General features: G+C 41.2%; 1 pseudogene; it reads left to right on the top strand.

Moving 5' to 3' along the window:
* Positions 1-11151: 11151 nt before the first annotated feature.
* On the top strand, positions 11152-13001 carry LOC112407628 (TBC1 domain family member 12 pseudogene; annotated as a pseudogene).
* Positions 13002-13360: the final 359 nt, after the last annotated feature.

Raw genomic sequence — 13360 nt, forward strand, 5'->3', positions numbered from 1 at the left:
TTAAGAATTAAGGCTCATAAATGACTTATTTTACCAATAAACATTTTTCTATTTTAATTAGCAACATCAAATAAGGAAATGCCCAAATTGAGAGATAATACATCTTGCAGTTCTATTATATTATATACTTTTACCACTATACTTTTGGATTTAAAACAAAACATTTAGAATAAAAGTTGCCAAACTTGGAATTGTACAAATTAATTCAAGAAACCTCATACAGGAATTTGACTGAAATGGGAGTTGTGATAGATTCCCTCTCCTTCCTGATTCTGAAGCATCAGTTTCTAGGTAGAATATTTGACTGGCTGAAAAGACCCCATCCATCCTTGTCTCTCCCTCTAGAATTTATATGTAGGAGAAATTTCTTTTTCTTTTTTTAGGCCATGTTGTGCAGCATGTGGGATCTTAATTCCCTGACCAGGGATCGAACCTGTGCCCCCTGCACTGGGAGCATGGAGTCTTAACCACTGGACGACCAGGGAAGTCCCATGTGGGAGAAACTTCTTGATAATTATTTGGGTGTATTTTGTTTTAAGTATCTTTATTTTTCTCCCTGATATGTTGCTTGATTCAGTTTATCAAGATCATACTTATCCCTGAAAGGGAAAATTCATGAAAAACTATCCTGAAAAAAAGTCACGACTTTAGACATGATTTAACTCAGGATGGCATTTTACTTTCCTCGAATGATGTCCATATTACTTCAGTATACTTGAGAACTATAGTTCATTTTGGGATACACAAAGCTGATAGTAAAAAAATGTTTTCACAGGCAAATCACACATTTAACCAGAACTGATAATATTTACAATTTCTCAGCTTTTCACACATATAACTCACACATTCGTTCTGGTCAAAATGCACTCTTCAGGAAATAAGTTTCAAAACGGAGTGTCTCATATTTATGAATGGAAATTTCATGTTCGCAACTATTTTCTCAAAAAAAAATTTTTTTAAGTCTTTAATTTGTTACGATGTTGCTTCAGTTTTTTTATGTTTTCGTTTTTTGGCTGCAGGGCATGTGGGCTTTTAGCTCCCCGAACGGGGATCAAACCCGCACCCCCGGGCTTCCCTGGTGGCGCAGTGGTTGAGAGTCCACCTGCCGATGCAGGGGACACGGGTTCGTGCCCCGGTCCGGGAAGATCCCACATGCTGCAGAGCGCCTGGGCCCGTGAGCCATGGCCGCTGAGCCTGTGCGTCCGGAGCCTGTGCTCCGCAACGGAAGAGGCCACAACAGTGAGAGGCCTGCGTACCGCAAAATAAATAAATAAATAGATAAAAATACCCGCACCCCCTGCATTGGAAGGCGAAGTCTTAACCATTGGACCGCCTGGGAAGTCCCTATTTTCAAACATTTGCTTAGAAGGCATCTTTTAGAGCAAACACATTTTGGAAATGTTGTCACATTATTTCAAGATCAGAATACCCTTTCCTGCCCCCAACTCCTGGAAGACATTTCTTTCCTCCATGGACAGAAAGATTAAAAATATGCATTTCAAACAGAATAATTCAAAGTTAAAAGCATCAGTTTATAATTGGGCAGGTATAAGTGCTTACAACTTCAATATTTTAGTTTGTTTCCAGTTTCCACTGTCACCACTCTCACATCTATTGACTTCTATTCAATTTCCTTTTGCTAAGTTAAGATTCTTCATTATTTTAGATCCTCTCTATTTTAAGTTGACACATGGAGGGACATTTTACATAAAGTAGGAATTATTATTTCTTTGATTTGATAGACTTTGCCTTTAAAATTTGCAGAACATCGTGTGGATCTCAGGTTGTTGATGTACCTAGGGATATGCTAAGGGATCAGAGAATAGAGACAACATTAGCAAAAGGAAAAAAATCACAAATGGTATCCATTAGGGAAGTCCTTAACAGATCATGTCACCACCTGCAATATCATGGGAGAACAGGTTTTTGGCGCTGAGACCTTGCTGATCCCTAGATGATGGTATAGACTCAGCAGAGGCTATGGTGAAAACTGTGGCAGACATGAGATACATTTGTGGAAGAGTGAAAAACTGTTCTCCACTACCAAAGCATCCTCCTTTCTGCTCAGTAAAGAGGTGATAATATATTGAGCATACTAATGCAAAGGGCCCTTTATGTGCCTAGACAAAGAAGTCCACTATAATTGTTATTATACGGTATTATTCTGGGAGTTCTACTTAATATATATAAAATGAGAAAAAATATAAAAATATCTGAAATATTGAATATGTAAATATATGGAAAGGTGTTATTAATATTAACTTAGCAAATGTAGAACACTATGAATTGTGTAATTCTCTTAAAAGATATAAATACAAGAAGTGTATAACATATATGCCATAGAAAACGATTTACTTTTTGGTAGCAGGATGGAAAAAGATACACTTATATTTTTTATATTCTATATTTCTCCAATTATTTGCACTTATAAATATGTATTAATTTGGTTAATAAAAAGGGAAAACTCTACCTAACTCAGAAGCCCTTAAGTGATAAGTAAAATAGCTCTCTATTTCTTTCCTTTAAACATACATAAATACTTCACATAATCACTGTCAAAATAAAATTTTATATTTCTTAATCAAACTACATATATGCTTCACAGCAGAAGTATAAGCAGAAATCTTGAATTAAGAATTATATAACTTTTTTCTTTGTATAAATTTTAGCCTTTTTCCTTCCTTTTTTTCTTGTGACTACAGGCATATATATACATAGACCAGGAAATTTTTGTTATAAAGAGTTAAGCAATCAATGTAGGAGATATACACAAAGAAAAATATAACATCTACAATTATGAAATTTCATGCAGTTATAAAAAGTAAGATAATTTTAATTATATAAGAAAATTCTCAAACTTAATAGTTAAAAATATCAGAAAACTATACCATTTACACAGTAGGATCCCAGCTATGTGTTAAAATTAAAATGTGCATAAGAGGAAAAAGACTAGGCTAAAATGTTAACATTGATGAGAGGACAGGTCACACATTTTCTTCTTTAAGCTTTTTTCTTAGTTTCCAAATCAAGTAATTTCTGCAGTGAGTACATATTTACTTTTGTGAATAGAAAAAAGTAAATTAAAACAATGTTAAACAACAATACAAGATAGTTTCAAGTAAATAAAACCTGTCAGAAATGAGACTGAAGTTTATGAGTGCAGAGTCGAGGTAGGAAGATTGAGGCAGTTCTATGCTGACGTGTGGAGAATTCAGAGAAGAGCTGAAGAGACTCACTTTAGTAAGAGTGCCTCATTTGATTTATAGGGAATGGTGTCTTGAATCTGTGCATTTATTTTTCCAGCATCCAAATCAGGTACTTTCAGATTGTGCTGAGAAGCCAAAAAAAAAAAAAAAAGATAGACCATCTTTGGTAGGAGCCCAAGTGTCTGCAGGCAGCCATTCCTCCCTCGACAGAGCTTTAATAATGGAGTACTCCTACATTCCAGCTGGGCAGGCTCATCTCCATCTCGTCAGCACATAGAGGAAGATGAAACTGCAGGTGTCCGAGTTACTCATAGGGAGCTAAAGCTAAATAAAGAGGTGACATGGTGGAGGTGGGTGGTGATGGCATGAATCCTAAGAACCGGCTTTCAAAGCATACGTACTTATGTTGCACAGTGTCTACAAACCAGGGATATGACTGAACAGACAGAATGAAAAGACAGGAGTCTTCACTGGGGAAAAAGAAGACAAGATGGCCTCATCCTACATAATCACCAACCTCTTGTATACTGTGTTTTTTTTTGGCTGTGCCACGCAGCTTGCGGGATCTTAGTTCCCCTGACCAGGGATCGATCCTGTGCTCCCTGCGGTGGAAGCTCGGAGTCCTAACCACTGGACAGCCAGGGAATTCCCTTGTATGCTGTATTTAAAGCAGCATCTCAGAAAGTAAGCTTGTCATCTTCCACCTCATTTCATTTTCCCCTTACTTCTGTGAACTATATTTCCATTCTTAATGCTCAAACATTTTGTTTCCTCCCTTTCAATCATCTCCAATATGTACATTAGTTAACAAATCTTGAAGAAGCTAGCTATGCAACATTTCATAAAGCTAGTCCCTCGTTTCTGTTTTATTGCTATTATCCTCATTCAGAGTCTCATTGCCTCTGATTTGAGCTCCTGAAGTCATCTCTGAAATATCCCTATTCCAATCTACCTGATATACTCAGTTGGCTAAAACACTATTTTTGATCTTCTCAAAACCTCGTGGCCTCCTCCTCCTCTTAGCCAAGGTAGCATTCTTGTATATTTGCTATAGTCTATTTGTGTAATTGTTCCATTCCCCACTACACTGTAAGCTCCTTGAGAGCAGGGATATATAGAATTTATCTTTCGGTCCTTCACAATGCTACATGTTTATTTAGAAGTCATAAAAATGCCTGGGGCCTTGGTATATAATTATTAGCTTAGCTTCTCTCTCTTTCTACCCCGGTGCCAAGAAGCTCTTTCCAAAAACGTGCTTTAGGTAAGAGAAATGGAACCGATATGTCCTCTCTGAGCCGTAAAACCTGCCTCCTGTCCACCTGTTTCCCACCCATACCACCAATCAGTGACGGAAATACATTAATGCAAGTCCATTCAAAACAGACGGGGGTTATCATCCCCTTTCATAACTGCCTGTTTGCTGGTAGGTGTCTGTGCCTCCACCTTTGTTGGGGATTGATGCCCATGATGTGTTTTCTACTAGGCACAAGTAGATGAAGCTTCTGCATTTTGAGAGACACCAGTTCTCAACCGCACACAACTCTGGGATGACTGCTGTTATATTGTCACCACCACACAGTTTCCTCTGCTTACTTTCCTGGGAGCTCTTTGTTCTGTCACTGGGAATCTCTTTTCCTCAAGCCCTCTTCTGCCTTACCATTGCCAGTGCTCCAATATTCCGTTATACCTCCCTGCCCTTGCTCCAACCAGGGTAAGTTTTCCCAAAGAGGGAATCTTACTGCTCTCACCATGCTCCTGGAAGTGCAGATCTTTCAACTATTATTGTTTCAGAAGGAAGATACTGTGTTATAGGATTTCTCTTCTGTCCTACCAATAACTCAGTGCAGCCTACCTCTCAAAGGAAGGGGTGGGATCTTGATCTTTTCTCCAGGTCAGTGGGTTGGGGGACTTAACAGAATGCTTCAAACAGACTCATGGTCCTTTGACTTTCAAGTATATTACCTAGACAGACTGTTAAAGATACTAAACCTTATGATAGCGAAGGGGGAGGGTTGCTCCTCTAAGTCTTTGTTATTTAGCCACTAATATGACCCTAGACTTCCAGGATATGTAAGCAAGTGAGCATAATGTATTTGGTTATGATCATGGCCTCCCCCACTTTTTTCCCTAAAGGACAGACACAGTAAGACCCACACGTTTGCCTAGGAGTTTTCAGCTTATACTAATAAGAGGGAATTGAATAGGAAAAATGGAGCTCTGATCTAGATTAAACAAAAATGAACTTAAGGCTTATTTGAAGATGGCAGAAAACTGTAAGGCTAACAGAAACACCTGAAAACAGAAGACATGCTTCCAAAATAAAACAAGAAATCTCAATACCAACAGACAAAAGTAAAAAAGATAAAAAAATATTAAACAGTTTAACATCATCAACAAAGAGCAAAGCTACAGAAGCCAAACTGTAGAGAGAATCTCTGCAATGCGTGAGACTCTTAGTGGATGGATTTCCCAGAACCCCTTAAAGGAGCAGCGGCATAGATTTAGCTAGAGTTATGTCCTAATTTCCTGATTCCTGTCCCCTGGTCACAGTTGACTGGACAGGACAAAGCATTCCATCCAAACTAGTCAATCACAATCTTTTCTCTGCACCAGTGGTTCTCAACTGGAGATACTTTTGCCCCCAGGGGACATTTGGCAGTGTCTGGAGACATTTTTGAGTATCACGAGTGGCATCTAGTATGTAGAGCTCAGTGAGGCTGCTATAAACATCTTACAAAGCACAGGACAGTGCCCCCAACAAGAATTAACTTGTCCAAAATGTTCATAGTGCTGAGGTTGCTGAACCTCACAGTCGATTGATCCCTGCTCTGAACCTTATGCAGGCTGTTCCCTATTCGGATATCTACAATTAAGAAGTGGATGGAAAATATTCTCCTGGCATACGATGAAGGAAAAAGATGCAACGTTAATTTAGGGTAACCCCTTTGCCTCACCAAAGACATTACATTAAAACAAAACAAAACAAAACCAAGAACAAAAAAACCAAAAAACCAAAAAACCAAAAAATGCAGGTTTGTGCGGAAGTATTCTCATAGGGACTTGGGGGGAAATTTTGTTCTTTTTCTTTTCAGAAATACTAACACCCATTACCAGGACACCTATTTGTGCCTTTGTTATAATGCAACAGGGTTCTTGGATGTGTCAACAGAAAGGCACCACAATCAGACAATACCAGTGCCACCAGCAGAGTGAAATAAAAACAAGCAAAACTATGTAAGATTATTTGCCAGAAGTGATTTTTTTTTAATCTAGCACTTTTTTTTTTACATCTTTATTGGAGTATAATTGCTTTACAATGGTGTGTTAGTTTCTGCTGTATAACAAAATGAATCAGTTATACATATACATATGTTCCCATATCTCTTCCCTCTTGCGTCTCCCTCCCTCCCACCCTCCCTATCCCACCCCTCTAGGTGGTCACAGAGCACCGAGCTGATCTCCCTGTGCTATGCAGCTGCTTCCCACTAGCTATCTACCTTACGTTTGGTAGTGTATATATGTCCATGCCACTCTCTTGCTTTGTCACAGCTTACCCTTCCCCCTCCCCATATCTTCAAGTCCATTCTCTAGTAGGTCTGTGTCTTTATTCCTGTCTTACCCCTAGGTTCTTCACAACATTTTTTTTTCTTAAATTCCATATATATGTGTTAGCATACGGTATTTGTCTTTCTCTTTCTGACTTACTGCCAGAAATAATTTTTAGGGCAAGATACAAAAGGGCATCTTTATTCCTGTCCTGCCCCTAGGCTCTTCAGAAGCTTTTTTTTTTTTTTTTAGATTCCATATATATGTGTTAGCATATGGTATTTGTTTTTCTCTTTCTGACGCACAGGGAGATCAGCTAGGAGATTTGTGACCACCTAGAGGGATGGGATAAGGAGGGTGGGAGGGAGATGCAAGAGGGAGGAGATATGGGGATATATGTATATGTATATCTGATTCACTTTGTTATACAGCAGAAACTAACACACCATTGTAAAGCAATTATACTCCAATAAAGATGTTAAGAAAAAAGATACAAAAGGGCAAGTGTATGTCTATGTGTGTGCATTTTTCAGAGGCATTTAACAGTTGTTTTTAAATACTATTTTCTGATTGTGATTTAGGTGTGATTACACAGAAAGTGAAAAGAGATACTGTGTGAATCCAGTGAAGATAAATGTCATCATCACAGCAGGAAGTTAAAATGGGACTTGATGATGTAGAAAAGGGCATTCAGGTCAGTGGATGCTGACCAGGCCTGTCAGCAGTCTGCCTGAAAATAACAAGGAGAATTTTTTAAAAAATAAATTTATTTAGTTATTTAATTTATTTATTTGGCTGCGTTGGGTCTTCGTTGCTGTGCGCAGGCTTTCCCTAGTTTCGACGAGTGAGGGCTACTCTTCATTGCGGTGCACGGGCTTCTCATTGCGGTGGCTTCTCTTGCTGCAGAGCACGGGCTCTAGGCTCGCGGGCTCAGTAGTTGTCGCTCACGGGCTTAGTTGCTCCGTGGCATGTGGGATCTTCCCGGACCAGGGCTCAATCCCGTGTCCCCTGCATTGGCAGGCAGATTCTTAACCACTGCGCCACCAGGGAAGCCCAACAAGGAAGATTTTAAGACAGAGCTGCGAGCCCACTTGAGAGCTATGCCTCCCACAACCATAGTTGCTGTGCCAAGGCCACCTGTACAGCCTGTCATGGCAGCCAAGTCACTGTCCATTGCGCTGGGTTACCCAGCTCAGCCAGGACCCAGTGGAGGGAGTGCAGAGGGCTTCTGAGATAGGAAAATAGGGAAATGTTCAGGGGAAGCTTGGAGGTAACTGGGACCCCAAAGAATGATGTCTGGGGGTAGATAAATTTCTGGAAAGTGATATGCACTGGAAAAGGCTTGTGGATCATACTGGGGCTACTGAATATTTCCATGGATTTTATTTTTGTTTAACATCCCAGAAAATGGCCAAAGGGATACCCAGAGATTCTAAATAAAACCTGAAGTAAATGTATCCTGAATATTACATTCAGCTCTGGCAGCTTGGATAGGGGTCAAACAAATCACTGTTCTGTGGTGGAGATGGCAACTGAACCTACCCAGAACATCAAATATGTTAGAGTAATTCAAAGCTTGTTGCAGATGTGTTGCCAACGTTAATAGGGACTGTTAGAAAAAATGGGGTGAACAGAGGATAAATAGAACATTCTTCTGGTCAGGTAATGAACCCAAACACATCCCGTGGACTTCAGTTGTCCAGGGTTGGGGGTGACAGGTGGCTAACATGTGGCTTAGGGTGGAAAGCTGTTGAACATACAGGACAAAACCTTAATCAGCCACTTTCTGGATTCTTTAACCTTCGCAGAAGTTGCCAGAAGCCAGGGCCTTTCTGGTGAATAGTGGGGTCCTGCTCACAGTTTTTAACATGGTTCTGAGTCAGTATATGTGAGTCCTGGGCCAGCTCTCAACAAGACAGCCCCGAGCAGGTGAGGAGAATAGAATAAGACACCGACCCCTTTCAGTGGTTATGCCGATGTCCGTAAGTTTTGGCTGTGTATAAGCTTTACTTCTCACCAGAAAAAGAGCTGCCTCTATCACCCCCTTCATTGCTGCTCCTTTTCATCCAAAGTTTGTGCTATTTGGCTCACAGATGAGGGGTTATCTGACATGCCATGTCTTCCTGGGGGGCAAGGGTCTTGTCAGACACCACTTCCTGGATGGTTTCTCCCTGATCAAGAAACTAAGGTGGTCTTTGTGTTCAATGGCTGTTCTCCCCCACCCTGCTATGGCTGTGAGGGACCACAACCCTGTGAAACATCACCTTTGGGCATCATCACACCGTAACTTTTGTCAGATCTCACCATGTGGACAGCCTCAGGTTTCCAGTATGTGGTTCATTTGGGTGGTCCAGTTACAAAAGAGAAGGACAAAAAAAAAAAAAAAAACCAAGAAGGGACATCTCCAGCTTTGGGTCTTTTTTTGGGTATGCTCTTATGTTGGAGGGTGGTTATAAATATGCAGCTAACCCACACTTTGTTTCACAGTCTGGGGAGAGGGTACAATACCATCATATCTTCACAAGTCTGTATCCTTTTGTGAACAAGACCAAGCATTATTGTGTTGGGCACTGAAAACTGATCAGCGATGGTGGTGATTTTAAGCAATGTTATTCAGGACTGAGAAAAGTATATGTGTACCCCCACTCTGGGGCTGTTTCATCTTGTCCTGCTTCCTAGGGTCCATAGAAAGCTGAGGTTCGCGTGCTACTGCTCGTTTACAACATCGTAGAGAAAAAGGAACAGCTCTTTACAGGTGCCCAGTGGAACTGAGGTGACCAACCCATCTCGGTCTGCTTAGGACTGTCCATGTTTTAATACCAAAAGCCTTCTTTAATACCCAAGAAAACCTTCAGTCTCAGGAAAACTGGGATGGTTGGTCACCCTAAGTAGAACTGAATATGGCTCTGGTCAAAGTGTATGGGACTAACAAGATTTATGAGGTCTGGCATTTTAAGGAAACTTCCACATGACTCTTGGTGAATATGTTCATCCACATCCGTGTTATAAAAATAAGGTTTCCAATTTCTAAGCCATGAAGGCCAATATAGTGGAGGAATGATTGTTAAACATAGGATATTGAGTTAAACCACTGTACAATTCATTAAACAAATATTGAGTATTTACTATGTTCCAATCGCCTTTCTAAGTATTAGAAATAGAGAAACGAGCAAAATAAAGTCCTTAATTTCAGAGGACAAATTCTCAGGAAAATAATCAGCAAGGTTGGCGTGCTTTTTCTGAATGAATTGTGGGATAAATGTGCTCGATGGTCAAACCTTCCCAATACCAATTTGGTGAGTCTACTTGGGAAACGCAGTAGCAAGCTTCACATGGCTTTAAACAAGCTTCTGAAACCCCATGTGGCAGTGCTTCAACTATCTCACTCTTGTCTGTGAGAGTTAGTTTATGAGGGTCTTAAATGTGTATTTTTCTCCTGAAGTGTACTCTTGGGGTGTACACAGCCTTTAAGAGGAGCCAGGACAATGTCAGCCAAGAAGTCTCAGGCCACCTCAAACTGTAGGGCTGCCACCATAAAGCCTCTAGGAAGTTCCTGTGCTATGTTGTTTGGAAGGTCACCAAACTGGGCAGCCTCAAAAGTCTCTTTGATGCTGCTGTCTGAAAGTCTCTAAGGCCCTCTGGGGCTGAGGCGAAGACTCAGGGCACAGGTGATCAGCCATTAAAGGGTGGTTTAGTTCCAAGCAGGCATTAAAAGATAATTTTCGAAAGCAGGTGAAATCATGACTCTCATACAGATATAAGAATAAACACAAGTTGAAGATTTTATTTAACTCATTCATAGAAAACAAGTGAAGTGATACAACTGGGTCAAAGGATATTATCAATAACAGACACAGTTATAGGTCAGGAATATGGAAAAGAATGTACAAATAGAGCCAAAATTGTTCTTTTGACTATTTCTCCCCATATAGAATTTGTTTGCATGTCTATAGACAAGAATTATTTGGCATTCCTGTCAGTTATCTACAGTTTACAGAATCAGAATCAGACAACCCAGGTTTGCTTTAAAATAAACACTTATTTTTCCATTTAAGCACAAAATTTCCCCTACAGTTTCCCTACTTTTGATCAAAAGGAATTTCAAAGATTCCTGATCACAAAATGAATGTGGCCTCATTAGATTTGGCCTGATTATTTACATAGGTGCAGCAAGAATGTTAGTTTAGCATAAAGGCCTTCTTTAAGTTTACTCTGCTGGAGGTTTCCATAAGGAATCTCAGGTTGGACTTCTAAGATCCTCTATTATTTGCTATCCTGAGGCTAGGTAGCCACGCCCAAGAAACTTGATCCACCAGGTTTCATCTGCAGTACTTATACGCTTTGGGTGACTTCCTCTCCTCTCAAAGTCCTCAAAACATCTGTAGCCTCCTGGCCGGTCATGGAAGTGAGCTTCCTTACCAGCTGGACCCTGTAAGCCAGGTACCAGGAGGGTTTTGTCAGCACGGTTTCAATAAAGTCAACCTTAGTTCCCTAAAAGTGACTGGTCAGGCACCAGCCACGCTTCCCCAGGTGGGCAGGGAGCCTCTTCCCTTGTTCCTGTGGTCATGTCCACCTGGAGGGGCCTGGTGATGAGGTCACAGCTGGTATGGGCAGCCTGTCCTCCGCAAAGCAGCTGCCTGGCGGCTGCAGATACCAAAGACCATGAACTTGAAGCAGATGGGAATCAGAGGGCGTTATTCTCTCCCTCCTCTTCCAGAGAGCCCCTCTACCTGCCCCTGGTTGTCTGAAACCTTCTCCAAAAAGGACAAAAGGAACTCAGACCAGTTGTCCACAGTGTTCCTTGTTGGAAATTATTTGATAAAGTCCCTCCCAGAGAGAATCTTCAGAAAATCCAAAAAACATTCAGCAGGAAAAAAGCATGAACAGGGAGGACCTATAAATCACCGTTTCAGTCTTTAAGACATAAGAATTTTGAATTTGAGCCACCTTCTACCACCTTTCTGATTCTTGAGTATGGGCCATCATATGATTGACGATTGCTTTTGTGTCCTGTAGAAATCTTTGCTTACTCCAAGAAAATCTTCCTGCCAAATCAGTGACGAGAACACAAGACCTTTGAGCTGAGTCTTAAAATTGAGAAATTAAAGCAGTACATTAAAAAAAATTAAGAAGAAAACATTGCAAATGCAATGGTAATTTGGACGAGGGAAGAAATTCATAGTAGGAAAAAGCTTAGAGAATTGAGGTGCAGGGATTGCCCCCTGGTGTTCACGGTAAACCTTGGAGTCTAGCTGTAGCAAGTGGACTAAATAAATATCACTCCTGAACTTTATGCAGTATTCCTCCCCAAAGGAAAGAAATGGTGGGAAAGCTTCAGTGAAACAATTTTTTTTTTTTTTTTTTTGTGGTACGCGGGCCTCTCACTGTTGTGGCCTCTCCCGTTGCGGAGCACAGGCTCTGGATGCACAGGCTCAGCGGCCATGGCTCACGGGCCCAGCCGTTCCGCGGCATGTGGGATCTTCCCGGACCGGGGCACGAACCCGTGTCCCCTGCATCGGCAGACGGACCCCCCAACCACTGCGCCACCAGGGAAGCCCCAACAACTTCTATCTAAACATATAATTCTCTATAATGCTGGTGCAGAATGATGATTCTCCAGATGCTGGTCTGGAATTAAGCTGGATATATCCTATGCCTTTCCATCTCTCTACATCTTTCAGAAGGATGGTCCATATCAGGATGTTTTATACAGTATCTCAGGAGCATATTCATGTTACAGACCTGATGTTGGTTATGTCCAGGGGGTGTCTTTCATTGTGGCATTGCTCATTCTCAGTTTGGAAGAGGCAGTTGCCTTCATTGCATTTGGAAATCGCATGAATAAGCCATCACAACTGGACTTTTTCTGTGTGGATTACAGCAAGATGTTGAAATATTTTGGAACATCTGAAGTATTCTTTGAGGGCAGTCTCTTTACACATTTTCTCCATATCAAGTAGTCTTACGTTTTCACACTGGCATATACTTGCTAGACTGGATATTCACATAGCATCACAAGTCACTATTCTACTTGATCCAGCCAGTCCAGGCTGGGATGTATTTTGCAGAGATGGGGAGGAATTTTTATTTAGAACTGGGACAGGAATCCTCCAGTTATATGAATACATTTTCCTTCAGGTATACTTTATTCACATAGCACAGTTTCTAAATAAATTGGCAGAGGATCTCACACCAGAAAAGCTGTTCGGCTGTGCTGCAGCCGTTCAGATACAGAAAAGCACCAGTTAAGGGACTTAGGTCTTTGTGTCAGTAATGAAGGATACCAGGAGACAAGAATAACAGTACAGCTCTTTTTTTTTTTTTTTGCGGTACACGGGCCTCTCACTGTTGTGGCCTCTCCCGTTGCGGAGCACAGGCTCCGGACGCACAGGCTCAGCGGCCATGGCTCACGGGCCCAGGCGCTCCGCGGCATGTGAGATCTTCCCGGACCGGGGCACAACCCCGTGTCCCCTGCATCGGCAGGCGGACCCTCAACCACTGCGCCACCAGGGAAGCCCAACAGTACTGCTTTGAACAGCTAATCTTCATAATTAACAGACTAATTGAAGCATTTAAAAAAAGCATTTTTTATAACAGCATTTTGTTTC

Source organism: Neophocaena asiaeorientalis, unplaced genomic scaffold (genome assembly GCF_003031525.2).
Source record: "Neophocaena asiaeorientalis asiaeorientalis breed wild unplaced genomic scaffold, Neophocaena_asiaeorientalis_V1.1 scaffold504, whole genome shotgun sequence".
Taxonomy (NCBI): domain Eukaryota; kingdom Metazoa; phylum Chordata; class Mammalia; order Artiodactyla; family Phocoenidae; genus Neophocaena; species Neophocaena asiaeorientalis.